The sequence below is a fragment of the Apteryx mantelli genome, chromosome 10 (genome assembly GCF_036417845.1).
Source record: "Apteryx mantelli isolate bAptMan1 chromosome 10, bAptMan1.hap1, whole genome shotgun sequence".
NCBI lineage: Eukaryota > Metazoa > Chordata > Aves > Apterygiformes > Apterygidae > Apteryx > Apteryx mantelli.
The window spans coordinates 3,766,265-3,794,031 of NC_089987.1; positions in this window are offsets into that span (position 1 = coordinate 3,766,265).

The following is a 27,767-nucleotide window of genomic DNA, read 5'->3' on the forward strand; positions in this document are numbered from 1 at the left end:
AAAAAAAAAGGAAAAAAAAAAGCAAAAAGCCTGTAGGCAAGTCTGATTTAATCTGGAGAACGTGTTTACATGGGTGGTGAAAGATAAGTTTGTAAGCAAGCCTCAAACCAAGTGGCCTCATATCTGAATACCCAATTTATGAGGCAGAATGAATCCAGCCACACTTTTCCACACATAATCTCTCATCAGTTGTAAATCCCAAACCTACGCTTAAAACGTCCTTTGCCATCTGACTTAATTGCACCCAAAGGCAGACACTTCAAGGCTACCCTCTTTGTGGTACTCCCCAGGCTTTGTTTTTCTTTTCCTTTGCTCTAACAAAAAATTAAAGCTCTATAAAAATCCTCTGCCACAGAAAGTCGTCAGCAAGGAATTGCTGTTGTAAGTGCTTCCATATTCCTTTCCCACTTCCCACCGCCCCACAGACACTTGCACTTTGGATGTGAGTTTGTGCAGTCAGCGCAACCCCATTTGCAAGGGCTGCTCACCGCTTCACACTGCTCTGACTCTCCTTTCCTGCAGGATAAAATCACCGGCCTACGGAGAGGTGCGATAGTGCGGGAACTGCCCGACGCTTGCTGAGAGCTTCTCGCTTGGGGGAAAATTGCAATGCCCAGGCACAGGGGAGCTTTTGCCTCTCTTCCAGATGCTTTAGCTTTGGCGGGCAGGTCAGGCCCAAAGTCTTTCCAAGAGGTGCATGAGGTTTTAGCCACACGATTTGCTTTCAAGTCAAAGGGAGCCGTGCAGCTAAACCTTGGCCAGCAGCTACGGTATGTGGCCTTTCATAACTATTACGTTTATTGGTTTGGTGAGTACTATGAAGCGCTCTTTGGGTGGGCTTGAACTTCCCCCACAGAAAAACAATTATAGACTCAGGGCTGGTAAACACTGAGGCTTCCAGCACTGCACTCAGCTCTGCCTCCACGTTGGCCAGATCTCTCTGCCCTCTGCCGAATAATGACAGCTGAGCTCCGATAGCATCAAATGCGGGATGAGGTCACAGCTTCTGAAATCCCACTTATCCTTACCCAAACACTGTGGAAAACCTTCAAACTCTCAAAATCGTATATAAAATATCACGCTTAATAAGGCTATTGTATCACAGCAGGGCCTGGATTTAAGCTTTCTAAATCCTGGCTATTTCCTTAGGTACCGATTATTTGGTTTTCTCTAATGCGGGATTCTGAGTGTTGTTTGCACAGCACATTTATGGTGCTGTACCTCTAAGCAAATTCTTTCTTCTACGGAGTGGAACTAGAAGGTTTAATGCCCTGAAGGTTTAATGCCCTTGAATTTCTACCCTTTTTTTGTGCCAAGACAATAGTCATTTTGCTTTTAACTATGCTGCGGTACATTTAGAGGAATGGCAAACACCCCGCAACACGTGAACCCACGTACCCTCACTTCTGTCTCTGGGAGACTTCAGTTTGTTTGGTTTTGCTATTTTCTTTAGAAGAAAGTTCAGACAATCGAAATCTATGTGCTTCTGAAATTCCACAAAGTCCATGAGAAATTTGTCATTTAAACCGTCGCTGCTAGGTTTTCACTACATAGTTTTTATTGGGGAGTAAAACATATTTTTGAGTCTCAGACTTACTAATTGATACATGTTAGTTCAAACATCAGGGCCCAGAAGGATAGAAGATAGGCATGAGTCCACATATCTCCTCCAGCAATGGTGGTGGTGGCTGTCAGAACAACTTGATGTGAAAAAAAAAAGTATCCGGAGTCAAACAACAGATAACTTGACAGCCACAGGGACGAGAGACCGGGAGCCCTCACCAGAAGGGATGTGTATTGAGCTTGAGCTTGCAAATACAGCAATTGCTCCTGAGTTTCAGGCAATATATTTAAATTATTTTCTGCATTTTAGCCAACGCAGGGATGAAAGCTGAATATAGGAGCATTTAAGCAAACAGAAAAATCCCGTCCCTCTAGCTTCAATGGACCTCTCTTGCCATCTGGGAAAACTACCTTCGTTCCCACCTTTGCCATAGCAGGTTTCCACGTGGAATTTACTGAGGTGAAAAAAATTATTCAGGTACTGTTGGGTCAACACAGGACTTATAACATAAATGAGAATGACTAATGTGACATTATACCGCCACTGAACTCTTTCCAGTGGCCGTTTGCAAGCAGCTGAAGCCAATCCATCAGCGGATGTAACAGCATTTGTTTCTGAAACATCTGGTATGTATCAATATGTAAATCAGGTCGGCACAGAAGGAAACACACAAAGAGATTTTAATCTAAAAGCCTCATGTTTTTGTTGTTGTTGTTTCAAGGAACTGTAACCGGCCACTGCTCAGCATTAATTTTTATTTTCTTTTTAACTTGTGTTGTACTACTACTCCAAAATTCAAGTGCGAGTGTGTGATGGTTGTTCTGAAGAGTATTGTTAACAATTTTTTTCTGGGATCAAAGTATTTTCTTACCAAAGGAATTTCGGCCTGTTGAATTCTGAATTAGATCTTAATTGTATCCCCTGTCAATCAGGTTTAATCCAAGCTGCAGTTAAGGCAAGCAGACCTCACATGTTTTGGCAAGTCCATTGTAAAGTGACTTGGAAAACACCAGGGCAAGAGGATATTGTGATTAAATAGCCAGGAAGGGACTCGGTTCCCGTTCGGCGATGGAACTTTCTCTAGACTGTGCCAGACCTCATTTCCAGAAGATGATAAAGCAATACATTTCTGATGCAAAAATATTAAGGTTACCATTTGAAACTGGGCTGAAAACTTCCTCTCTAGTCGTGAATGCAGAGATCTCCGCTTTTCTGAAAAACATATCACTTATTTCACAGCTTAAATACGGATTTGGGAGCCTTTTTAAGCTCTTCTTTGTAACATTCTTGACACAAAAATGAAATGAAAGAATAAAGATACCCAAATGTTCTCGAAAAGAAGAAAGTAACAACAAATGCATTAGGCTAATCCTTTAAAATAGAATATTGTCAGTTTAAGACCCAGGTGGAGGTTATTCCAGAATAGTATTTTACAACACCCAGTTTTTTACATGTTTTTATTTAATTTGAAATGTTCCTCCTTGTCTTTAAATCTCTCTGTCCAGTATTTCCAATCTGAGAAGACTTCTGAACTGAGCCAAAGTCTGGGAGCCATAAAATGAAATTCAGAAGAAATTATTATTGCAAGAAAAAAAATTGTACTGACTAGCTGTTTTTCCTTATCTAGAGGGAGTGAAATACGAAAAGGAAATAAATGGTTTTATTGTTGAAAGGCAGGCCCTGGAAATTACTCCTTGTGGGTAGATTCCTGCGTCTACATCGAGCTCTGCAGAATCGCTTGGAGTCGGTGGGGGGAGGGAGGAGGGAAGATGGGCACAAGTGCTTGGAAGGATCACTGGCCTAGAAAAGATTTCTAAAATTCTTTCAGTTTTAACAATCAGATAAAAGCATGGACAAAAAGCAAGTGACTCATCTTCTCTTGTTCCTTTCTAATAGTTTCCTAATGAAGTAATTACAATGTACTCATTTGGAAGCATAGAAAATAGAAAACAAGACAGGAAAAATCAAGGGAAAAAGAAACTAATTAGCCAGTCGCTGCCCTGCCATGCATCTCTTATCACACTGCAAAGACCACGTTAAAATTTTCCCCAAATTAGTCTTTTATATACTAGCACATATACTGTTATATACTTAACACATGTACGCATAAACATGTAAATACCAGCTAATTTGCAAGACCATATTTGTAGATGGTCGCTCACAGTAATATGTTTGTACCTGACATTTAAAGGGCAGGGCAAAGTTTATAGGAGGAGGTAATTTCTTAATACATGTTATTAGCCCAAGCTGGAAAACCAGACCAGCTTTCAGGCCCACAAATCTGAAACAGAAGCTGCAGATTTCTTGTCTTTGACATGAGACCATCAGAGCCAGAGCAAAATGCCACCAGGAGCATACTCTTACGAGACCTACTGAAAGAAGATCTCCGTGAGCTGTCAGGACTGGAGGGTCATAAAAAAATGCCTTCAGAAACATCGACAAGAAGTTAGCTGAGAATCTTCTTGGAAATTATGACCCAGAAAATTTGGACCAGAGGGGGAAAATCCTGTGTTGATGGGAACCACACACACTACGTGATCATTATTTACAGTTTTGAGAGCAGGGTTTTAATTTACCTGGTGTAAAGGCATTCACATGCAGTCTGGAGGGAGAGAGGAGTCTAAGTGTGTATGCACAAAGTTAAGCTAAAAGTTCACAGGTCTTGTCAAACAAATCATGCGGGGACAGCTCTCTGCATCAGCCGGGGAGGGGACATGCTGGCCCCGATGTGCCTGGCTGTGGCCACACCGTCCACCACGGGGCAGCTCAAACGGTCCCTCCACTTCCCAAAGAGCCAAGCAATTTGCAGGTGCACCCCCAGCACCGGTAACTTCTGATGAAGGCCGCAAAATGCAGGGGATTAGCCAGAGTTGTTAAGTGCTGCTATCGTTCAGGCCGTCAACAACCTCCCAAGAGACCGAACAGACCCATGAGGATGCCCAGCCCTGCAAGGACACATGTGGCCATTGCTACCTGCATCGAGACGTGGCACAGTGCATGTCCAAAGCCAGGAAAACTGACGGGATTTCTTCCTCATAACCACGCATGGAAAAAGCTTTGAGATCCAGGGTGAAAAAATGCTTGGTGACAATTAAATTAGACTTACAGCCTTTGTTACCTGTTTTGGCTTTTCCTTTGCAGAGATGGAAATTAAGATGAGATGCAACAAAGAATCAGACCCAGAGTTTTTCACTAAAACCATAAATGTTATTTTCATCTATCCATCCATTCATCCATCCATCCATCCATCCATCCATCATTAAACCAATAAAAAAATATTATGTAACTATGTAAATATTTGTTCAAACAGAAAAAAATCACTGTCTTAGCAAATGAGACCCTTAAATCTTTTTATCTCTTCAAGCTGAATGAAGTAAAACCTAATTAAAGATGAAAAGTAAACCAGCCTCTCAAGTTCTCCAAAGCTGGAATGGTAACACAAGTATGTCTTGCTTAACAGGGGAGTTTTATCATGACAGCTACCCTGCCAACTTTTTATTAAGGCTTAAACTGCATCCAAACAATTTTCTTCACAGGAGGAACCCACTCCCTTCATATGTCTACCGAGAAGAAAGCCCTTATTCTCCATTTTACATTATCCGTGTACGTGGTCAAATTCTCCCTGGGTAGCCAAGTGTGAAGCTAGCATTTTGGACTGGGTTGCACATGAGAAGTGCTCTCATATATTATTATCAGAGACGAGCACACAGCTCCGGTGGAGCTGGTAGGGGATTATGCTGGTTTCCGAAGCCGCCGTCCTCCCTCCCCCCTTTTCTATCTTTCTGATTCTCCCCTGAGTTATCTTCGCAGCGCGGGCTCCAGAAGAGCACGGCTTTGCCAAAATCAGGCCGGCAGAGCCCGGCAGGGCAAGGAGATGAATGTTCTGTTTTTAAAGTTAACAGAAGTTGGTTCCTCAGAGTTCATGCTGGTGTCACAGCATGCACCGAACTCCTACACATTTTGAAACTTGATCTTACACCTTGCCTTTTATGAAGATGAAATCCTTGGCAGGTGATTATTTTGCTTTCTCACATCATATCAGACGGCCTAAGCACTAGTCTGCTTGTTAAGAGCCAGCTGTTGCGGAATGAGAAAAAGAAAGAAAGAAAGAAAAATCCCCCACAAAAAGCCCAGACTTTCAGCAATTCTACCGTGGCTAGCTGCCACTGCTATCTGTGCAGTTTTCATTAGGTTTCACTGCAAAGCGGTAAGTGCAGGTGCCTTAAAAAGCTGGTCCCTCTATCAATATTCAATTAGGAAAATGTAGAAAGAAGCAGGAAGGCAAAACTTTCTTTGCACGGAAAGCTGTGATGGAGCAGAGGAGGCCAGGGGTTACGTAGCAGTGAGCCCATGGGCAGTGGAGCACCTCCCTGTTGCTGATGCTGCCTCTCCATGGTTATCTTCACCAGCATCCTTGTCCAGGCTCAGGCCAGCCAGGAGATGGGCAGTGCTCTCCTCCAGGGAGAGGTAGATTTGAAAAGACAAACCCATGGCCGTTACACACAACCCACCGACCCACCATCCTGATGTTAATCGCTTTGGCTGGACTAACAAGGTACTATAATGACGAGCAACCTACAGAAGAGAGTTTCACGCCTCAAATGAGGTTATTTGCATCGATGTTGTGCCATCTACAGCAAGGTGTAAAAAGCTGCCAATGTGCTCTCTCTTATCGTGGTGCCTGCTTCAGAAAAATCTTCTCATAAGGAAAATTTCCTTCTGCCATGAGCCAAGCAAGACTCTCGTGGACGTACCCTCCCCTCTCTGCCCAGAAGAGGAAGAAAAGAGGTGGAAGACTCTCCTGGCAAAATGGACATGGACATGCCGCGATAACGTCGTAGCAGGAGCAGTGGGGCTGAATGGGACACGTGAGGTAGCGTATAACATATTGGCAAGGGCCACACTGTGTTTCCTTCACTGTTTGATAAAAATAAAAATTGTCACTTGCCAAGACTATCAAAGTAACTGTTTGCTCTTCGCTATGACCAAAGGAAACAGTGTTTCTTCCACTATCAACAAGAGAAATATATTTATGTCTCAAACAGGCTTTTCCACACCCCCCCCCCCTCAGAAATCTGGATTTACATCATCCTGAAATGAATTCAGTTTCTCTGCTCTGGATGCTCATTTCCTTAGAAAAGCAACGATAGGCTGGTTTTTCCCTAGTGCATCCCTCGAATTTGGCCCAGCACATGCTGTTGAACGGTTTTTCCTTCCTCTCTTCCCCTGAATGCAACTGCTTGATTTCAGCTACTACGCGCCTGACCCAAATCCTCTTGCAGTCCGTGGAAAACCTCAGCTGGACAAGACTGAACTTTAGACCAGGTTGTAACCCAGCCTTGCGCTGAAAGGGAAATAGAGGAGGAATAACTTCAGGACAGCTGGACTATGTCTCGTACCAGGTCTCCTCATTGCTTGTCTTTATTAGCTCATTAAGCATGTAACGAGAGGCTACTGCTGTCCGACCATAGCAAACCTCACACACACATTGTTTTCTCTGCAAAAACACGTGTGGACACTCTGTTAGTAAAACGAGCAGAACTCCCTGATGAAAATCATGCTTTCTGCCCATACACGCACGCTGTCCTCAGCCATCACAAGGAAAACTCGTCCGCTGTGAGCATCCTCTGGGTACGGCGTATGTGAGTGGGAAAATGTGATTCTGAAGATGCAATAAAAATAACATTTTGATTACAAAAGAACAATAATTCTGCCATGCTGTTAGCTCCTCACTTACTCAAAAAGACAATCAAGGGCATTGGAAATTTTGTGTGTTTGAGTGTCAAATGTGCCAAATGTTGAGTGTTTGGCATCAATAATCTTGCATGAAGCAAAGAAATGCAGATATGTTTATTTTTCATTTTGACAAAAATATAGCCATACTTATTTGCTTTTGGGCTAATATTAATGTATCATTGACGTGTCTAGGATCTGCTGGTTTGCTGATCCTGGATCTGGGGAAGCTTGGAATCGCTTGCAATACTAATTTTTCCCCATCTCCAATGTCATTATTTTTTCAGTAATAATCAATTTGCTTTAATATGAATGCTTAGAAGATTACCTGAGTGTAAGGAGGAGAAATATGCATGGAGTAAGTGGAGCTGGAGCATGAAATTTTATGCCTAGAGCTGTTTTTTGCTTTCCATCGGTCCATAGAGAGGTTAAAAAAGATACGTGGAAGTCCCACTAGTCATTCTGCTACAATATTCAGAAAAAGTGCGGGTAGATAAGGAAGCTTTGGTGTGCAACACTGTCATATTCTGACCCATCTGTAAGTATACACATATGACACCGATGCATGAATACCTATTTATCCATACGTTGCCACAGTCTTTCCTCCTGGAGATTGCCCCCCCCAAACACCCCCAATACATGTATTCTGTAACTGTGCTGTTCTGTTGCTTATCACCAGCGTGTGCGAAGGTCTAACAGTACACCCAAACAGATATGCACGCCCATAACCATATATACACCCATCCACATATACGTGTTGCTGGAAAATTAAAGCTCTGAATTTTCCAAGTGCAGCTACACCCTTTTAAGAATTGTTTACTACTTTTGTCACAGCTATTACTGCATGTAAGAGAAAGCCCTTTCTCTGTAAAATCCCGGGAGATCCAAAATGAGGCATGTTAGCACTGTTGCCAATGCATGCCGTTGCACCTACGGTGACTTAACGGACACATTTACCTCTGGGATTTTGGTCTGCGTGTTTGTTTTAGGCAGGGTCAGAAATGGTTAATGCGACCCTAAAAATTGCTTTGAAAAGCACTGTGGTATATTAATTATCAACGCAGGAACAAAACTGAGCCTTTAAAAACCGGAATTGATTAATTCCTGCATATGCAGAGTCGCATACATGTGCATGTGTGATAGCGCTATGAAGTACTCAATGAAGGTTCTTAGTATGGAAAATAACTGAAGTATCCCTGGTTCCTATGCAGCTGCTCTAGGCAGGATACGAAGAAGCCCTTGGTCTCCCACTGGTTCTCTGACATTCACTGAGATCTTCAATAACTGGCTCCAAAAAAGCAGAACTGGATGAACACAGCAATTTCAAGCCCCCACTCTACAGGTAGGACCACCACCGCTTGTCATAACAGGCAGCAGACGGCTCGCAGCTGAAGGCTGCCAACCAAACATCAGGAAAATAGATCTGACTTGCAAGACACTGTCAATATTTTCTTTTGCAAGAAGAAACGGGGATTTCTTCTAAAAAGGAGTACAGAAGAGCTGGGAATACTACGCAGAACAATACATTTGTAGGTGGCAGGCTCATTATTTTGTTAACAGATGGATAAATCAAGGGCTCCCTTGTTATTTTATTTTTGCAGTGTACTTTAAAAATACTCACACGCCCACTTAGTGCTTCCTCATCGATAACACCAGCAGCAGGGGGGAGACAGTGTCACCTTCCATAAACAGGTACTGTTTACATATGGCTTGTAAAATAGAACAATTTCAGCAGGGTTAGAGCCAGCGCAGAGAAAAGGTGCAGATAACGCTGGCTTATCTGAAAGTATTAGCCAAAAAATATGCCTGCATATTTGAAGTCCTGTATTTGTCCTCTCCGCACACCGTTTGCTGTCGCAGGGCCAAGACTAACAATGGGCCTAATTGGTTGTACAGATCAGACGATGATGTTCAGGAAGATGAAAATTATATTGGCCCAATGAGATGTGTTTTGTGTTTAAAGGTTGTCGATTTTCTGCTCCAACTTGAGCTGGAGTCACAACAGCTGACCACGGCCAGCGCTGAAACAAGATTTAATGAAGCTGTTTGGCCCAGGGCAAAGCAACCACACATGCACACATATACACACACACACACACACACACGAGAGAGAGTGCTGCTAATGCTTTCTAGAACCTTTCCAAAAACCAGATTGTTTTTTCCTTAAAAACAGCATGGAGATGATATAATTCCTGAATTTTTATGAGGCCTTTCCCAGGGGTCTAGAAATGGTTTCATATGCAACAAACATGAGCTTGGAGAGAGGAAAATGCAGAATACTGAGAAACCAACCAAGCCAAAGGGCAATTATAAGAAAAAAAATTGCTGGGAGGGTCAATGTTTGGAAAAGGAGAGGGGAGAAGCGGTGGTGTCATGGGTTTCCAAACCTCACTAAATACATCTCGCTAGTCCAGCCACTTGCCCAAAGCTCAGATACTGGGGCTAGTGCTGTGATATTTCAGCACACCAGCACTGTGTCTGTACAGCCAGCAACAGCATTTCACATGCAAAAAATGCTACTTTTAAAAAATTACCCCGTGCTATTTGTTGAGTTTCTAACTTGCTGGCCTGTGCAGTTACTGCCTGAGTCTGATTTTCTTTAGATTTACCCACTTCTCATCCGTTCCCTTCATTGCTGAAGGCTAAATCCCTCTGGAAATTCCCCCACATTCACCAGTGAGAGAATAGATTTTATATCTGCCAACGCAGCCCTTGGCAGACAGCAAAATGTCTCATGTATTTACTAGGTGAAATATCTGGATTATTGTCAGTGTTCAACAGAGATATCCATTCACGTATCAGCAGCGCTCAGCTGCACCCAAAGATTAGTTAACAGGATAAACATCTCGTAAACAGGAGTGAGAACAGTCTTTATGGAAACAAGTAGACTTTAAATCAGAGAGCTCTGCTAAAAAGCAACACCAAATTGTGATTGTGCATATCGGCGAGGACTTTATTTTGCGCGTATTTGCATCCCCTACATTTTACTCTCTAGAATTAGTCTCAACCACCAAAAATTTGCCTGGTTTAGGCTCCAAGAGCGGTTTAACCACCAACTTCCATCCCTGAACTGATAAATTTGCCGAGGCTGTCTCAAAATTGGACACTGTTCATTAAAAAGTCAGTCCTGTTTAGCCTGAAAGGTTCCGTCTTGAAAACGAGCCTGAGCTAAAAAATGCTTCATCCTGGGCCTCCCAAACTTGGTTATCGAGATAGAAAGTCTGCCTCCTTCTTTATTTCGTACTTCTTTATTTTTTCCTTCACCCCCCCCCATTTTTTTTAATCAGCAATTTTCACAAGTGAAATTCATTGCTTTGGGTTTGCTTTTTTCGAACCACACGCATTTCTAAGACTCACTTGCCAAGAAATGTCTGTAAAAGTATTTCTAGAAGTTTGGAATTTCCTAGTGGTAGTATGGAAGTTTGGTTTGTTTGAATGTCTCTCGCGGCAGGAGGAAAATTGAACTCACTATGTTTATGAGTATAAAAGCCATCTGTTTGATAGGGACTCTGGAAGAAGACTGAAGGTCTGACTCCTAGAAGATGAAGTGAAAAAGAAAGGTTTTGGCTTCCTGTTGCTGAGAATTAATTATACTGTTAATAGAGTGTTAGAATAAGTAGGAGTCCTTTTAGTTATTCCTTCAGCCCAAAGAAATAAATAGAACTTTAAAGAAAAAGTTTCCTGAAGCAAAATCCATCATAACTTTTAAAGTAGTTGGTCACATACCCAAAAACATTTGTGTGCCAGGGTTATTTTCCATAAATATACTCTGGCAAGGTCTGTTTTTTTTTTCTTCTTCTTCTTTCTATTTCTTTAAATCAAAACCCTTTGTGGATAAAATATTGGGATTTGTGTGTGTGTGTGCGAAAGGGCTATCTTATGTGCATGAGCATCATCTGACATCACCCGCAGCCTTAAATTTATCCAGGTTTTCCTGTAAAGATCCTTGTCACATTGCTGTTTGGGTGCATTTCTTGTAATCACTTTGTGGCTTCCCTGGGATGTCTGGAGGGAAGGAGAGTTGCAAAATGTGATTCACCCTTTTGGCAGAAGAAAGAGAAATGGGAGATCCCTCGCTAGAGCTGAAAAAATATTTCATCCAAAAAATACCTACTAGAAAATATGGCTGAGAGCTGAGCTGAGCCACTTTTGGAGAAACCAGGCTCTCTCTGCTCGATACAGAGGGAGCTAAAGGAGACAAGGCTGATTTTTACCACTGAAACTGTGTTCCCTGTAATCAGCCTCAGCAACCCCTCTCTGAGACATTGCTTAGGTATATCAGGTGAAAAATATTTACCGGGAGATAACTTTCTGGTGATTTATGATAAAAAAAACCTCACTGACATATGTTCGTAGCTTGAAAACCACCAACAAAGCATGGATGGTGGAATTCACTATATACGGATAAGTAAAAAAAATCTACAGGGCATCGAACAGGTCGTTTGGGAAGACACCTCGACACCCAGCATCGTTCGGGAACGCGCCCGCCCTGCTGCTCTCTCGTCCTCTCCTTCGCAGCCCACCCTCAAACCGCTCGGGCTGCAGGAGCTGCATTTTAAAATGCAAATTCTCATTGCACAAAGCTGAATAAACAGTGCCTGCAAAGGTGCACAAGCCTGTTACACTTCGGTACACACCGGCTTTGTCCCTCCGTGCGCTGGCACGAGCACCGTGCGCAGGTTTTTGGAGGGCTGCCAGGAGGGCTAGATGCCACCGGTGTTTTCCTTAGTGCGCTGGAAACCCCAGGTGAGTTTTGACACCATCAGTACCCTTGGCGGACACTCGCCGCATTATATATGAACTGTTTGGAGCATGTTGAGTGCAGAGACTCCTGTAACGTCCAGAAGTATTTGGGTGTACAAAGAAAAATACAGCTGAGCTAACAGAGCTTTAAAAGAAGCTGACTTGGGTGCTTGATAGTCCCTGCGTAAGGCTTGCTTGTCAACATTACCGGGCAAAATCTATGAAATCTATGCCTTCAACCTGAATATACAAGGGGAGCCAAAATAACACATTATGAGCGTTAATGCAGTTGAAAGTAAAACCGCATGTTTTCCAAAGGGTTTAAAAGCTCATTTGAAGTAGGGCAAAGGGTCAGAAAAGAAGGAGTCCCATTTATGTAGCGCTGGCAACTGTTTAAAAATGAAGAAGCCCCACTTAGAGCATGTACATTTCATTATATCACTGCTGCCCTTGTTGACGAAAGCAAGAGCGGATATGGCCGCCCTCGTTCGGACCCCGCAAAAGCAGAGAAATTCCCAAGTTCTCCCAGAAAAGGGAAGAAATGGGTCTTTGTTAGGAGCGACTGGAAAGAGTGCAAACTCCAAATGACTTCTACTTTTTAAGGGAATTTTTATGCTTAGGCAATAGGAAAAAACTGGCCATGTTTTACGACGCTGTAGGCAGCCCTGTGTTAACTCCCAGGTGCCCACCTGGGTATCCGAGAGCAGCTTTGAGCCTCCTGCTCGAGGGCGCCGGAGTGGCTCGCTGAGGTTGCTCTGCTGGCAGGTTCCTGCTCCTCACCAGCCTTCCTCCAGCCTGTTATCCCCGGTCCTGCACTGTAGGAGGGACTTCATGGATTTCTGGTCACGCTTTTGCTTTGCCTCGTTGGACCCTTGGCATCTATATTTTCTGGCCCTTGGTGTCTCTTGGACCTGCTGTGAACCTGTCCCCTGGCTTGGTCCCAACCACTGAAATCCTCCTCTGAGTCCCGGACACTCCGTGGCACCCAGAGGAGAGCCACCCTCTGCACTGACACTCCTTGGGCTGCTACCAGGGAGAGCAGGAGGCTGTCCCAAATTCAGAGCTGTGGGGAACAAGGGACCAGCAGGATGCTCCGTGCCCTATATCCTATACAACTCTAAAGTCTGCAGCCACCAGAGAGGACCAGGTTGCCTGGAGTGACATCGTTTGGTCTGCAGAGCCCTGAGAACCTGCAAAGATGCTTTAGAGGGAAGCTGTCGAGCTACCTGCTCCCCAGTACCCTTACAGCTTTCTTGCCAGCACAGCTGGGTTGTAAAAGTGAAACCTGCCTATCCTACTGTCCTGGATTTCCATTTTAAAGAACAAAATGTAGTGCATTAAAGGTAAAATATTTGAAGCAAGTTTGTCTGCTCTTTCTCTAGGGATATAGAAAAAAATATTTCTGTTAAAAGAAACACCTCCCTGTACACAGGATTTGCACAGAGCAAAGGGAACATTTTTGTCTGAGGTTCGAGTTAAATCACTGGCAGAACATCACTGCTTTTCAAGCACTTTAACTCAGATCCAACAAAAATCTATAAAAAGCTGTTAAGTTGTGATGAAGGAGAGCCACAGTGGTAATGAGTTTACTACAGTCCTTTAGGGTAAACTCCAGACTACTGCCGGGTAAGGAGTCCGACTGCCATTCCCAGAGGGCAGTAAGGTATTCCAACAACTTAATGTCCCTCATGGACCTTCAGCCTCCTCGTGTCCATGCCAGCAGGCCTGCCAGAAACCCCAGAGTAGATCAAGAGTGAATGTGAGGTGTTGATCTGAATATGTGTCTCCATTACAACATTTAGCTCTGTTCTTAGGCTGGAAAGGGCCCTTGGCTGCAACAGCAGGTTGGGCTGGTGGTTTGTAGAGATGAATAGCATTAAAAGGTGAGAGAACTGGAGTGACAGAGCATGCTACGGAGCAGGATCAAAGCAACACGTGGAGTATCTGCTGAGCACCAACCAGAGCTTTAGGAGGTCTATGCCCTTCATGTTCATCAGCATTTCATTTCCCTTCAAAATATGCATGCGGAAGAAGAAAAGAAGGATGAACGCAAATAACCTAGTCCTGAACAGTTTCAAGAAAGCCAAAAGCAGTCAGATGTATGGATAATAATACAGTGATTGGCAGCTGCAAAACATCCCAGAAACCTGCCTGTGAAGAAAAGGAGGAGAAAGAGACCAAGCGTGCATTAGTGTTGTCTGCAATTACCATGTCTATTAGCAGGACCGTGCGAAGATCTCTTTCTTTGGGCCTGCAAGTGAGTATAAGAGCCTTTACAGACCATGGAGACTCCCATTAATGCAAGCGGTGTGAGACATTACTCCAGGGAAGGGGACTTGTATCCCTCTAACATTATGCAAAACCTCAGCTTACTAATTCAGCCTCTCATCTCCGGTGGGTATTTTGTAGAAACTGGAATGGCTTCTGCCATATAGGACTGATTTAAAATTTTGTTCCAGTACAGGAAGGGCCTTGAATTTCGGGACCTTTGGGGACTGATAACTGCAGAAAAAATAAGTCTGCAGGACAACTCACAGAGTTCACCTTGGAGATCAGCCTGGAGGGCTCTCTGGGATGTTCCTGTGGGCCTGAGTCTCCCAAATATAGTCCAGAGCAGAACAGAAAATAAGCTCGGTCCAAGGAGATAAAAAAGGAGGGACTGGAATGGGATTTCTGTGCTGTCTTCTCCATTTTACAGCCCAGGAACAACATCTGGGTTTCAAGGAAAACGATTTGCATCCCAATCCAGGAGGAGCAGACAGCAGTGAGGACTGTCTGGGACTGAACTGCAAGGCAGAGTAGGTTGGGAGCAGCTCCTGGTTCAGGCTTGGGGAGGTCTCCTGGCACTCCAGCAAACGCACATCTCCAGGGACCATGAGCGTGCGTCTCCTCCAGACCCATCTGCACCTTTTCTCCAAGCCAAACACCCTGTCAGCATTTCCCGACAGCCTCTTACTTTTGAAAGCAGAATGACTTGGGGGTCTTCATAGATGAGAGTCTGAATTAAATATTGCCTAAGAGGTTTCCTATTGGGCTGGAGTGTTTTTTTTTTTAAATCCAAATAAATCCCCCAGGATCAATTTAGGGCTCTAAAATGGATTCAAGTAAAATAAAGGATGTAGGAGTGAGAGGCATAGAAAAAGACTGAAATGGCAGATGAGTCAGCAAAAAAACAGAGCCTGAGAAGATGCAGAAATAATATTAGGGATATAAAGAGACTGGAACTAGAGCTAATTTTCCTATACTAAAGTAAAGAAAAGGTTCAGGAAAGAAAGTTTGTCTAATATTCTCCAAGTTACTCCTCTTTAAATATCTGTTGGTTGATTTGTTTTTCCCTCCCAAAGCCTCAACAGCCTGATTTTATTTTCTTAGCTTTGTGGAGAACCAGGAACGCTGGCAATATGGATTCCAACCTGAAATCCAACGTGTTGGCTAGCAAACCTGTATCTGGTGTTGAAGGGACATAAGCATCAATTTTTATTAGAGCTTTATTTGCTACTTTTAAACAATGAGCAGAGTCTGCTGCAAAGTAAAAACACATGTCGCTTGAAAAATATTGATGTGCACAGATAATGCTGCACATCCCTTGGGTACCAAGTGGATGAAAAGAGTCAGAAAGTCAAAAGCAGGGAAGGACGAAATAATTACAGGACATGTTGCATTAGACAAATCACAGCTGAGCCTCTTTAGCTCATGTTTTGCTAGTCTGGTTTTCAAATAATCCTTCTGTAACACACTAACAATTGAGTCCAAGTTTGAAGGAGGAGGATCAGAACATGTGAAACTTGTAAACATGTTCCCAATAACATATTTGTAGTTTATTTATGTGAACATATTAGATAAGGGCAAAGTATTAAACTTCAGTAAATATTTACAGATCCCCTGCTCTTTCTGGTAGTGAACACAATGGACAAAAGTGCATTAATTTCAAAATCTTCACATCTTTAGCTTTGTTTTCTTCTTCTCCCCTCACAAGATTAAAAATGGGAAAACAGACTTTGAAATGCTGTGGCTGTAAAATTAGAGAGCAGCTGCAGTCTTTTCTCCTGATTAAGAATGGCCATACTTCAGTACAACTCTTATAATAATATAAAAATGAAGTTTGGGTCATTTCTGCACCTAGCCACAGAGAAAAATCAGCAATGCCTAGAATTCCTTATGTTTTTGATTAGCCTTGCTGGCTTATTCCTCTTATTAAAGTTCATTTTGAGGTTTGACTGATTCTCCTTTTGTCTCCACTGTTTTGGTCCTCCTTCAAAATTTGGGCGGTTTGGGAAGCCTTTCCCCATGAGATCTTTACTAATGGACTGACGAGACCTTTCCTGCGGTGGCTGTCGCTCCACGGGGTCGTGTCTCTTCCCCGAGACAGGGATGCGCACGTCCACTCGCCCCCCGCGCGGGAGCGGACGCAATGCCACAGGGCAGCCAGAAGCGGAGGGGTTGCTCCACATCTAAAAAGTGGAGCACAGAGTATAAATATTAACATAAACTTCTATGAATATCAGCGGAAAAATCTAACTCAAAATGTTTAAAACCTTTTCACGTGCTTGTTTTTTTTTTATTTTTTTTTTCCTGGTGGTTTTCTCCCCCTCGCCTTCTTTTTAACAAAGTCTGTTGGTAATCTCCAGGAGCAACGGACACAAGGGGAGAAATGGAAGGAAGGAAAGTTTTTTGGAAGAAAAAAAAAGTGAATTTATATAAGATTTCCACTTCCTTTCAGGTTTAAATCCCTTTTAAACCAAGGGGCTAAACTGTCAGTACTGGATCCAAATCCAAACCATTCCAGGCAGGCCTAATTAAAAAAAAATCTCCAGGGTTGGTGTCAAGGGGCCATTCAAAAGTCTAAGGACAGAGCCTATCCCTTCATCAGAAAACAAAGAGAAACCCTGAATATGTATGAAGATGGTCAGGAGCTTTCCCAAGCTCCCACTCCTCTCCTTGGGAAACCAAAAAGTATCAGCTTCAAATCTCATTGGTGCATTTATGAGAAACAGGCAGTCATTGTACACAAGACCTACGGTATTAATCACTTCTAGATTTCCCTTTCCTTTTTCTAAAGAGGGGATTTTCTTTTTTAATGTCAATAAATAGTCCTGCCTGAGATTAGACTGTCAGGGACATAAAGTCAGGAAAAAAAAAGGTGAAATGCCCCAAACTGGAGGACCCTGACCTGTTTCCAGAGTCAGCGCTCAGGAGGTGCAGGTAACCGCTGTGGTTTTGCCCGAAACGCTACAAGCCCTGCTTTATGGCGCAGCTGAAGAGAGTGATGGTCCCACTGGTCGGAGTATGCAAACAGCTCTAGATTAAAAGAAGCCAGATCACCTCCCAAACCAAATATTGAATTAGGTTTGGGATTTTTTCCATTCCTTTTTTTCATCTCACATTTGTGCTGCTCTAGCCTTGGCTGTGTCACAGGCTTCTTTGTCCCCAAGTCCTGCAAAAATACTGAATAGCTCAAGCTGCTGTTTGTACTCAAACTTCCGGTTTATTTTACCTGTGACATTAATTCTATATAACAGCAGCAAATAAGCTTCTGGCCACGGAGTGATGCGTGCTCAGGTGTTCTTTGGACCCATCCCCAGAGGAACATGCTCTGTGCTGGTGTGTCTGCTTGGTATGTTTTGTCTGCACATCTCAGTGAGAATAGATCTTCCCAAGACATCTTTTCCTTGGCTCTTGTCTCATCTGACTGTAAATCATGGACTTCTGCATGGCCACAGCAAACTGGCAGATACTTTCTGTTAGGACAGCTAAGGGCGACCTTGAGAAGGTTTTCATTAGGATGCTGAACGTTCAGAAAGAGACTCTAATCCTGCCCTATTCAATGCCACTAATTTTAGTTTCAGTCAGAAGGAAGAGTCATGTCACATATGAAGAAAGAGAAAATTAAAATGTATTTGAGCTTTTAATAAATGACTGATCAGCTCAAAATTGGGGTTCTGTTTAAGGGGAAGGGAAAGGGAGCATTTTTCTTGTTAGTAGAACTTATCTTGTGTAACAAATAACCTCAACATTGGAGTCTCCAGCCTGGAACAATCTTCTTTCACCTCCTTATATTTTGCAACAGGCCATGCAGACAAACTGGCCCCATGAATCACAACAGCTTTGTGATGGGGCAACATTTTCATGCTACTGTATTTTAATACCCTTCTCAACAGTGACATCTTCTACTCATTAAAGGCAGGTCAGCTAGTGAATCTAATAATATATCTGTGGAAACATAAGAAGCTGAAATATGCCCTTGGCTTTTCAGGAAACAGAGGTCTTTCAGAAATGCCAGAGAAATGAGGTTCTATTTTTCCAAGGCATCAAATTTTTTCAAAGCAACCCCAAATGTGTATAATCATATTATAGGCAATCAGGGTGCTATTCAGCTACTATATCAAACAGGCATGTCATTAGCACAGCAGGCTAATTGCTTGAGCTTTCCTTGACCTGGGACTTCAACGTTAAGGCTCTGGGTGGCCAAGCGATTTTCATAATTTTGTCTGTATTCCATGAGTCTAGAGGAAATCAAGGTCTGTGATTGCTTTGGTAATTTTCCTTTCAGAACAGATTGCTTGATTTGACATTTTAAGTACAGTATCTTGTAACTCACAAGTAGGCAAACCTTTCAAAGAAATTGCTGTGAGTGCAGTCTCCTATTTTCCTTGCTAAAACACTCTGCTGTATCTTTAGAAGACTTGTCTTTGTGAGAACACAGCAGCAGATCATGAGAATTGAGTTGCCACCGAGATAAGGTCATATTATGTAGAAATATGAGCTCCTTAACCTTTGATCTTTCCCCCACTTCCAATTTTGTAACCTTTTGCTGCACGTAGTTCACAGCGAAGTCAGGAGGAACACTTGGATTCCTCTTGGCTTCCCCATCAATAACACTGCTTCTTAGGGGTTTTAAAAAGTCACATTCTGCTTCATTACAGGTTTTTAACTAGCTTCCACCAAAGATAAGCCATCTTCCAATTCCGCAGACACATTGATGACAGCCTTCTAAAATATCTGTAATCCCTAAAACCAAGGGCAGAAGAGAATGTAACCTCTGAGCAAAGGTTTGGGATGAGACATCGCAAAATGGCTGCGTTCTCAAAGCTGAGGAAGGGAGTAGAAGCCGACAGCAAGCTTGAAGGGTGAAATGGTGAGGGCATCTGATTTGCACTGAAACTGCAGCATGAGAAGAAGAAAAAGTAACTTTTCAAATATATATATATATATATATATATATATATATTTTTTAACATCCGAGTGAAATCCCAAGTCAACCAAAATCAATGGAGGAGGCAATCAGAATCTTCTTGTGATCAGCGTTGCGCCTCTTGGTGTAAATTGATCTGAACACAGTACTGGACTGAGAGTTTGCATTTCCCGTGTCTGTAATCCCAACCTTAAGGAGCCTTTTGTGAGGAACAGATGTTTAAAATCTAGCTGCAGATCCCCATTTTACCATGCAGGCTGAATCTACTTCCATTTGTGCTGGGTACCTGCGCTGTCCCCACGTGGTTCTCATTGGCCATGGGAAGAACCGAAAAGGTGATGAAAAAGTAAATAAAAACACGCTAGGAACGAGTGAATCAGAGCCACTTTAGCTCTCCATAATAGGTGCGGAAAAGGAGGGAAATGCTTCCAGTTGGCAGATGTTGGAAAGGTGATTTACAGAAGCAGACACCCACTGAAAGTGCAGTCCCTTTTCGATGTCTCTCACTTGTCCCCAAATTAATAGCCACTTCTGAAAGTCTGCACTTTCTTCCTATCCCTCTAACTTCTGTGCTGGTAACCAGTAAACTAAGAAATAGGAAAACAAGGTGTGCGAACTGAAAACATATCTAGCAGATACTTGGCTTTAAAATTGCCTCAAGCAGCTCGGTCAACAGTTCACCCTCTTCCCTCGTCTCCTCCCCCAGCTCTGAATTCTTTCAGGGAAGTGGGGAAGAAAACTCCAGTTTTGATCTGCCCTACAAAATCTGGACCTGGAGTTAAATATGTATAATATATACAAATCAATTTTCACCTTCTTTCCACTTGTTAAATCTCATTAGAGGAAGAATTTTAACAGTTGTTAAAATCTCTCTTTTCTTCTCTTTTCTTGCCCTTCCCTAAAAGCAACTGGATTGGAAAGTGCACTATGCAGACCCATTTTTCAAAGTGATAGCATAGAAGGAGGAAAATTATTCTCCTGAAAGCCTTATATAAGTTGATGGCTATGGAAAGATTGTTTTAGAGTTTAAAGCTATAGAGTGAGGTCACACAGAAACACTTACTGTATTGAATTAAATCTGAAAAAACTGTCTTATAACATTATTCCCTCTCAATAATTCACAATTTCTAATTGCAATATTGTGGTCTAATCAGTTCACTAATAACTTATGAAACTGGGAAAAAAATGTTTCTAAGAACTTTCCATTAATTTCTCCAACAAGCCTTACTGAACGCAAAACGTTCTTCATGTTTTTAATCTCATCAACGCTTTGGAAATATCATTTTAACAGTTAACAACCTGTGGTACTCCTCGGAGCAGGAATTTTCTGAGCTGATGTGTGGACTGCAACACTAGAGAGGGTCTCTTTTTCTTAGCATTGAGACAGCCCTTCTGAGTCAAGAGGGCACATCCCAGGTTTACATTTAAGGTTTAGCAGAGACTGAATTACTCCTAGACTATTGCAAAGCAGTTAACACCAGGCATGGCCAAAGGGAAGTCTTTGCTACATGAAACATCTCCTCAGTCTCTGTAAAAATCCTGCAAATTGTCTGGAGAGACATTAGTGTGTGGTTACTTCCCAGACACATGTTAGTTTAACTGAGACCTGGGTTGGACCCGTGATCCAGCTTGAAGATGTGGGAAGGGCATCACACTGCCTTGGCTCCCGTGTGCACATGCACAACCAGAGCAGCAGAGCGAGGGAGCAGCCCCACACGGGTGGAGGGAACAGAGCTGTAAGGGCTGCACCTTTGGTCTCTATATCTAATATCTCGTCCCGTGACAGGCTTGGGTTTTGTATAGTGGGTCTGAGAGTGGTTTATTCCTTGGTCTAACAGGATAATCTTATAGCTCAAGCAATAAAGCCTTGTAGCTCTGTATCCAGAGGTGTTAGAGGTCTCCAGCTCTTAACTGGAGCTCTTTTTATGCACAAGGGTATAAAACCACGCACGTGTATGTTGTGCCTTGGCAAGGGGAACATGCTCTCTTCTCCAGGCGACATGCGAGTCTGCTGCTCTTGCCACTCTCTTAGACAGTCATCTTCTCTGTAGGAAGAATGGATTTAATTATATCACAGTTTCCAGTTTTATTAATGCTCAAACAATACGAGCATTAAAGTGAAATAATATGGCAAGTACTGCAGAGGCCACTGAAACGTTTCCTGTTATTGTGTTGTAATGGAGATTGCAGTAACACGGAGCTGTTCCAAATGACTGCAGCAGAAAACGTCTCTAACCCTCTCCAAGATCTGAGAGCTCTGCTGAGCTGCAAGACTATCGCCCTTGACAACAGAATTTCTAGGAATTAACATTTGAGGTGGCAAAGAATTTGCCTAGGAGGACTGGGCACAGCTCAGACATTTCCATGCTTGCTGCAAGCCTTTCAAATGAAAAGCAGACTTCATCTGGCAGAGCTGAGAACTGCATTTGATAAAGGGTTACAACTTTCCCCAGCTGCATGGAAATGACTGAGCTCATGAGCAGAAGTTATTGACAAATACAGGGTGCCAAAAAGCCGCCACTGTTATGAGAGAGTTGAGCTGGGTGGCAAATTTCTTGTAGGAATTGGCATTCGTGCCCACTTTCCCAGGGGGAATGTGCTCCTGACACAACCGGATTCTTCACGCGAAGAATGACATGTAACCGTGCCTGTGCCCAGTAATGCTCTCCTTGGAAGAGGAAACCAGCCATTCGTAGGACATCCCCGTGAATTTTTATACCAGCTTGCAGAAAATTTTATTTCACCTGAAAGGAGCAAATGAAAGCCTAGCTGTTTCAAATCTGTTGGCTGTCCCAGTTTGTTTTGGGATCCTGGCCCTTCTGGATGGTGGCATCTTTCCAGTCCAGGTGTGGAACACATCTAAGAGCCTCACAGTCTAATTATCTCCAAAGCACAGGTTGTGACTAATCTGAGATGCAGCTGAATTTCACTGAATTCAACAGCAAAACTCCATGGGGGTAGGATTTCATACACAGATTTGACCAAACTCACACATACAATCTTTGATAGAGAAATGCGCCTTCCACATTTTAGACTATTCATCTCCTGTACTTCAGTATTAACCTCGATCTCTGACTCCTCGCTGACCTTTTTTATTCATTCACTTCTACTGCAATGAAAACGAATCGTTCAGTCATTTCAGTTCAATGTAATGTTCTGGAACGAATTCAGGGAGACATCCATGAAGATTGTTTCCTGCCATAGACAGCAAGTGGTTTCTATGCGCCTACTCTCATGATGCTTTTCCAAGGGATTTAAATTCAGTTAAAATAAATTACAGGCCTTTGAAAATAGCGCTGGACTACAAGTGAAAATTACAGTGTTCTCATCTATTTACATAGCGACTCTTTATAAATAATGACTCAGTGGTTGCACTATCATGAATTGCACGGACTACCCACAAACCCTTCATTTTGTTTTTTTGGATTTGTTGTCAATACCTTAATTAAGAGTGGCTAAGGGTGGCTCAAACCATGATTTCACAGGCTGAAGCTCCCAAGGATAAACTGAAACTGAGCTGGTTAGTAAAAAAAATGGGCAGTTTGGAAAGCGAATTTAAACTTCTATTAATCATTTCATTTTACAGTAACGCTAGTCCTGGAAGAAGCATTAATTGGAATAGACCTTTGGAATTCCAGCTTTGGAATAGAGATGTTCAAAACCAGAGACTGGCAATGACCTGCTCACTCTGACATCTCAGGGTTTCCAGATATTTTCAGAACATCACTAATCTAAATTTCAAAAACCCTGAGAGGTGATAGTTTTTTGTGCAGTTGGGAATCTTGATAACAGCTTGTACAAAATTTGATTTTTGTAATGAAGCCACTGAATTGCCTGTACACAAAAGTGCATCTGATTCTGCCTGTTCCTCTTCTCACACATAAAGGATTTACTCTTATGAGAAGTCCCACAGAAAGCTCACTATGGACAAAGAGTGAAGAATTAAGCCCTCAGACACTGAAAACAGTTGTGTTTTCCCAGGTACATCCATGGTGGCACATTTCCACAAGCAGTGTTGGAGGTGCGAGAAGAGAGATCTTGGTTGCATGAACACACTGGCTTCCTAAAAGAGAAGCCCAAAGTCAAACTGGGAATCAAGCAGCAGACTCAAAATAAAGCCCAAGATCTGCAGTCATTTTGATCTTCCCATTTACTTCTGCAAGTAAAAAAATAGAAGGACTATCAACTTTTTTTTTTCCTTTTTTTTTTTTTAAATGAGCCAGCTCATGGAGGAGGGGATATAACCCACTTTTTCTCTCTGAGCCACAGCTGAGGAGATAATATTCTGCCTGGCAGGGACACACACTCATACAACCCATCCCACTGCAGTCTCTCGGTCTGCTCACAGCAGCAAGGCAAGAAATACCAGCCTTCAGGATGATCGTGAATGACAGTGGATTTATCAGGATTTCTGCAAGGTGTGAAAGGTATAGGAGTTAACTCTGCAACACATACGTTCATTTACAGACCAATAAAGCTGTGTTCTCTTCAGCAGAAGACCCAAAGTACTTGCAAAGTATTCATTCCTTCGAATCCCCTTTTCTTCCAGCTGGGCACTTACTGGGATTATATAGTCAGTGCTGTGCTTTGAGACAGAAAGAATTGAAGGGAAGATCAACTACACACAAAACTGCCAGAAAATTAGGAGATAGGCATGTGCATAGGCAATAGAAATCACATTTAAGAAAAGGAGGAAAAAAAATCATGAAAGAGAGCCAGACTGCATACAGTAGTCTTAGTGTTTGCACTGGTTAAACCCCTTTTATCTCACATTCATAAACACAGGCTCTCTATATGATATAAAACACATTTAGCTGTCATTGAAATGCTGTGATTTATGGAGCAGGGCTGTCCCTAAGAGGGTAACAACACTTGGTGCTTATTTTGGCAGGTGCACTAATTCAAACTGCTGAGCGGCTCAAAGAACGGCTAATGCTAATGACAAAAGGTTAATGATTTTCTTTTCTTTTTCTTTTTTTATTGGAAATATTTGTTCAGTTTAGGCACTGCTTTATATGTGACCCCAGCTGTAGCCAAGCAGATGTCAGCTCACTTTGCATTTGGCAAACGCAGCGTTCGAAGAAAATATTATTTTAGTTTCAAACATGACTAAATAGCTGTCACCTCACTGGACTAATGAAGAGACATCTACAGACCTCTGCCTTTCTTTCATGTTTGCATTTAAGAAGAGATAAATAATGAACTGTTCCCCTAGTAAAATGGAAATGGCATGTCCAACAGAAAAATCAGCATTAAATATATTCATTCATCTATCAGTTTTGGGTTACCTTTTCCAATTTCTCAACAGTCTTCAAATCCACTTGTTACTCTGGGCTTTTTCTGGGTTAACGGAACTGTAAAGTTGTCTGTCATCTCTTAAATGAAGCTGTGCTTTCTGCTGCTTGCTAACGCTCTGCTACAAGTTATCACAGCACATGTTTTGTAAGTGTTTGTGGTCATGTTTAGTAAGATGGAAATCCATGTAGTCAAGCCCTGAACCTATTTCAGACACGTATTGAAACCCCCATTGATTAGAGCAGGACGCACAAAATCGGCTGTCTGTGCCTCAGACTAATGCCGGCTGCAACGAGGGGGGCCCTGTCCCCCCCCACATTTGAGCCACCCACGGGAAAAGCCGACGTCTTCGGGAAGAGCAGTGTGCTTCGCGCAAGCATGTCAGGTGGCACACGGGAACACCTGGGAATCGCCTAACTGGTCCTGAAGGGCCACAGCAGGTGATAGCCAACTGGCAATGTCATCCTCTCCAACACGATGTTTTTAAAAATATGCGACAGCAACATGGTTTGGCAAGGTTATCGAAGTTGAGTGAAGTTGGCCCAAGGAAGACACCTGCTCCTCCTTTCTGGCGGCGCGGGAAACACGAGTCGTCAACATCTGGTCACCCTGGCCCAGGAGACAGCAGAGGGTGAGCCCGGGAAGCCACCTTCCCCAGCAGTGCTCTGCTTGTCAGTTAAACCACGTGCCCCAGACCAAGGTCCTCAGTGGCTTCGATTGGGCATGACTGTCTTTCACTTCCTCTCTTACACTGGTGTGAGCGTCAAACATCTGCCCACCCTGCGCTAGGAGCAGCCAACACGTAAGAACAGGCTGTGGGAGCTCTGCGTAGGGCTGACTTATCAGGCACAGTACCGGGAAAAGCCAAAAATAGTTACAAAACCTTCTGAGAGCCTCGGAGGCTTGATCCCTCAAAACACAACGCTTTCTTATCACTGTCAACATGCACGCGAGCTGAAAAGTCCTGTACTCAAACACAACAAGGCTAGCGATCTGCCACAGGACAAAAATCTCATGCACAATAGTATCAAAAGCAGCAGAAAAGTCCAACAATAACAACAAAGCAGCAAAACCCTGGCCAGCAGTGAAAAGTAGGTCATTTTGAACACATCCAAGAACAGTATCTCCACAAGGAACTGGATGGAAGCCAGAAAGACATTTGTCAAATTAATCATGGGAGATCAGGTGCTTGTCCCCCTCCCCTCCCAGATTCCCTTGCAGCCCTCTCCTCATTAACCTTTGGCAGAAAGGCAGGCTTGAGACAGACTCATAATAAGTGTGATTTTTCCTAGATAGTCCAACATTATTATTATTTTTTAAACCACAGTGTTACTCACAGTGAGGACCGTGTTCACTTTGCTCAGCCAAGTCATCTTTGATAGAGAGGGGAGCTCAAGGAACTGGTCCCACCACCAGCTTTTCTGGCTCTTGCTACAGCCCAACATACACAAAACCGCTTAAGGCTCAGCTCTGGTCCCAGCTGGACCGTATTGCAGCCGAGAACCAGCAGAGCACGAGGGTGGCTCTTCACATCATGTACCAAACCTGTCCTCTGCCTCAATTAGCACTGCTGGAGTGCCCTACAATTAATTTCAGCTGCAACGTCCTACAAGCAATTTCAACCTCTTGATAAGTCTCTTCTGCCAGGAGAATTCTCAGCTGGAGAAACAAGGTTAGGTCATCCTTGGTTTATGCTCTTTAGATATGGCTGTATTCAGAACGGTTGCCTTAAAAAAGGAGAAGTGACTAAAAAGCCAACAAGACTTAATGAATAGGTGTTCGCTCAGAAATCTGAAGTCCATCAGCTATTTTCTAGGAAGGAAAGAAGGAAGCCTGGAAAGTATTAGGAACAGAAAGACCACCGGACATGAAAAATGGTATTTCTAATGCTGAAACTATCCACAAAAGAGGTTTTCAAAGTTTACAAGGAGAGCTTGAGCAGTAACATCACAGCAGGACTTGATAAGTAAAATGTGTGTAAATTTAACAGGTTTTTTTCCCCACCGTTGGTCAGTGCTTCCTTCCCACCAAAGTGAAGAGTTATTTTGGCTCCTCTCTGAGAAAGATGAGCAAATGATAAAATATGTGAGAGGATGACTAAAGCACTGAATGAAAAAATAGATTATGGGCACAGGGTGCAGTATTTGGTAATGCTGGAGTGTATGCATGCCTGAGAAATAAAATGGCCAACCTGCCTTTTTCTTCAAGAGCAAAGAGAAGGATGGAAATCTGGATGCTGTAAGGGAGGCTTGGTCCAGAAATCAAAAATCCATAAAACACATTAGCTCTAGGGTGAATGTAGAAAAGAGTCTAGTCCAGGTTAGCCAAATATCTGTGGCTTCAATAGAAGCCTTTAGGAAAATATGTAGCCACTAAACCATTTTTATTCAGCGTTCTCCAAACATAAAATGCTCTTTTAGCTGCTTAAGGCTAGTTATTTTATATATATATATATATAAAAATAATTTTTTTTTTATTTTTTTTTACTCCCATGCCCCCTACCTTCTTCACAGGACTGACTAAGGAACAGAATATGAAGTAACGAAAATCGTCATCTGCTTTTTTAGCCTCTGTGACCCCAGTACCAGCTGTTTCAAACTGGCCACATTTCTTCCAGCTCATCCATCTAGGTAAAGAAAACCTATTCTGCAGCACTGAATTCACCCTATGCGTAAATGAATAATAAAAACAAGGTTTGCATGGAGCGTCTTGCATGGAAAATCCAGGGGTGAAGCGTTCTGTGTTTGTTGCCTCTTTGAGGGAAGATACATCAGTAAGTCACTGTAACTAATAATCATGCAATATTGAAAGAGCGCAGAATTTACTGGTGCGGTGGGATTACTTTTGTTAAAGCAATAATGCCTCATTTGTTCTTATGACAGAGCTTTACAACAGTTGCACAGGCAAGTCTTTAACATCCATCAACATTACTGTCTGGATTGTATTATCTAGGAAATCCCAGAGTCACTAGCCTACAGGTTGAATTAGCTGCAAATTCATTTCAGATTAGAATCCCTTTTGTAAATGCTGCAGTCACTCAGGCAATACCTCGGAGAAAGCGAGGGGGGATGTTATTGAATTTTGTGTTAATAATTCTTTCCCAGCCTTTTTTTTTTTTTTTTCTCTCTCTTTTGGTAACCACCACTTCTTGAAAGATATTAAGGCATTAAGCTAACTTTAAAATAACAGCAGCAAACACTTTTCTGAAAACCTTCCTTTGTGTCTTTCCTCAAGAAACAA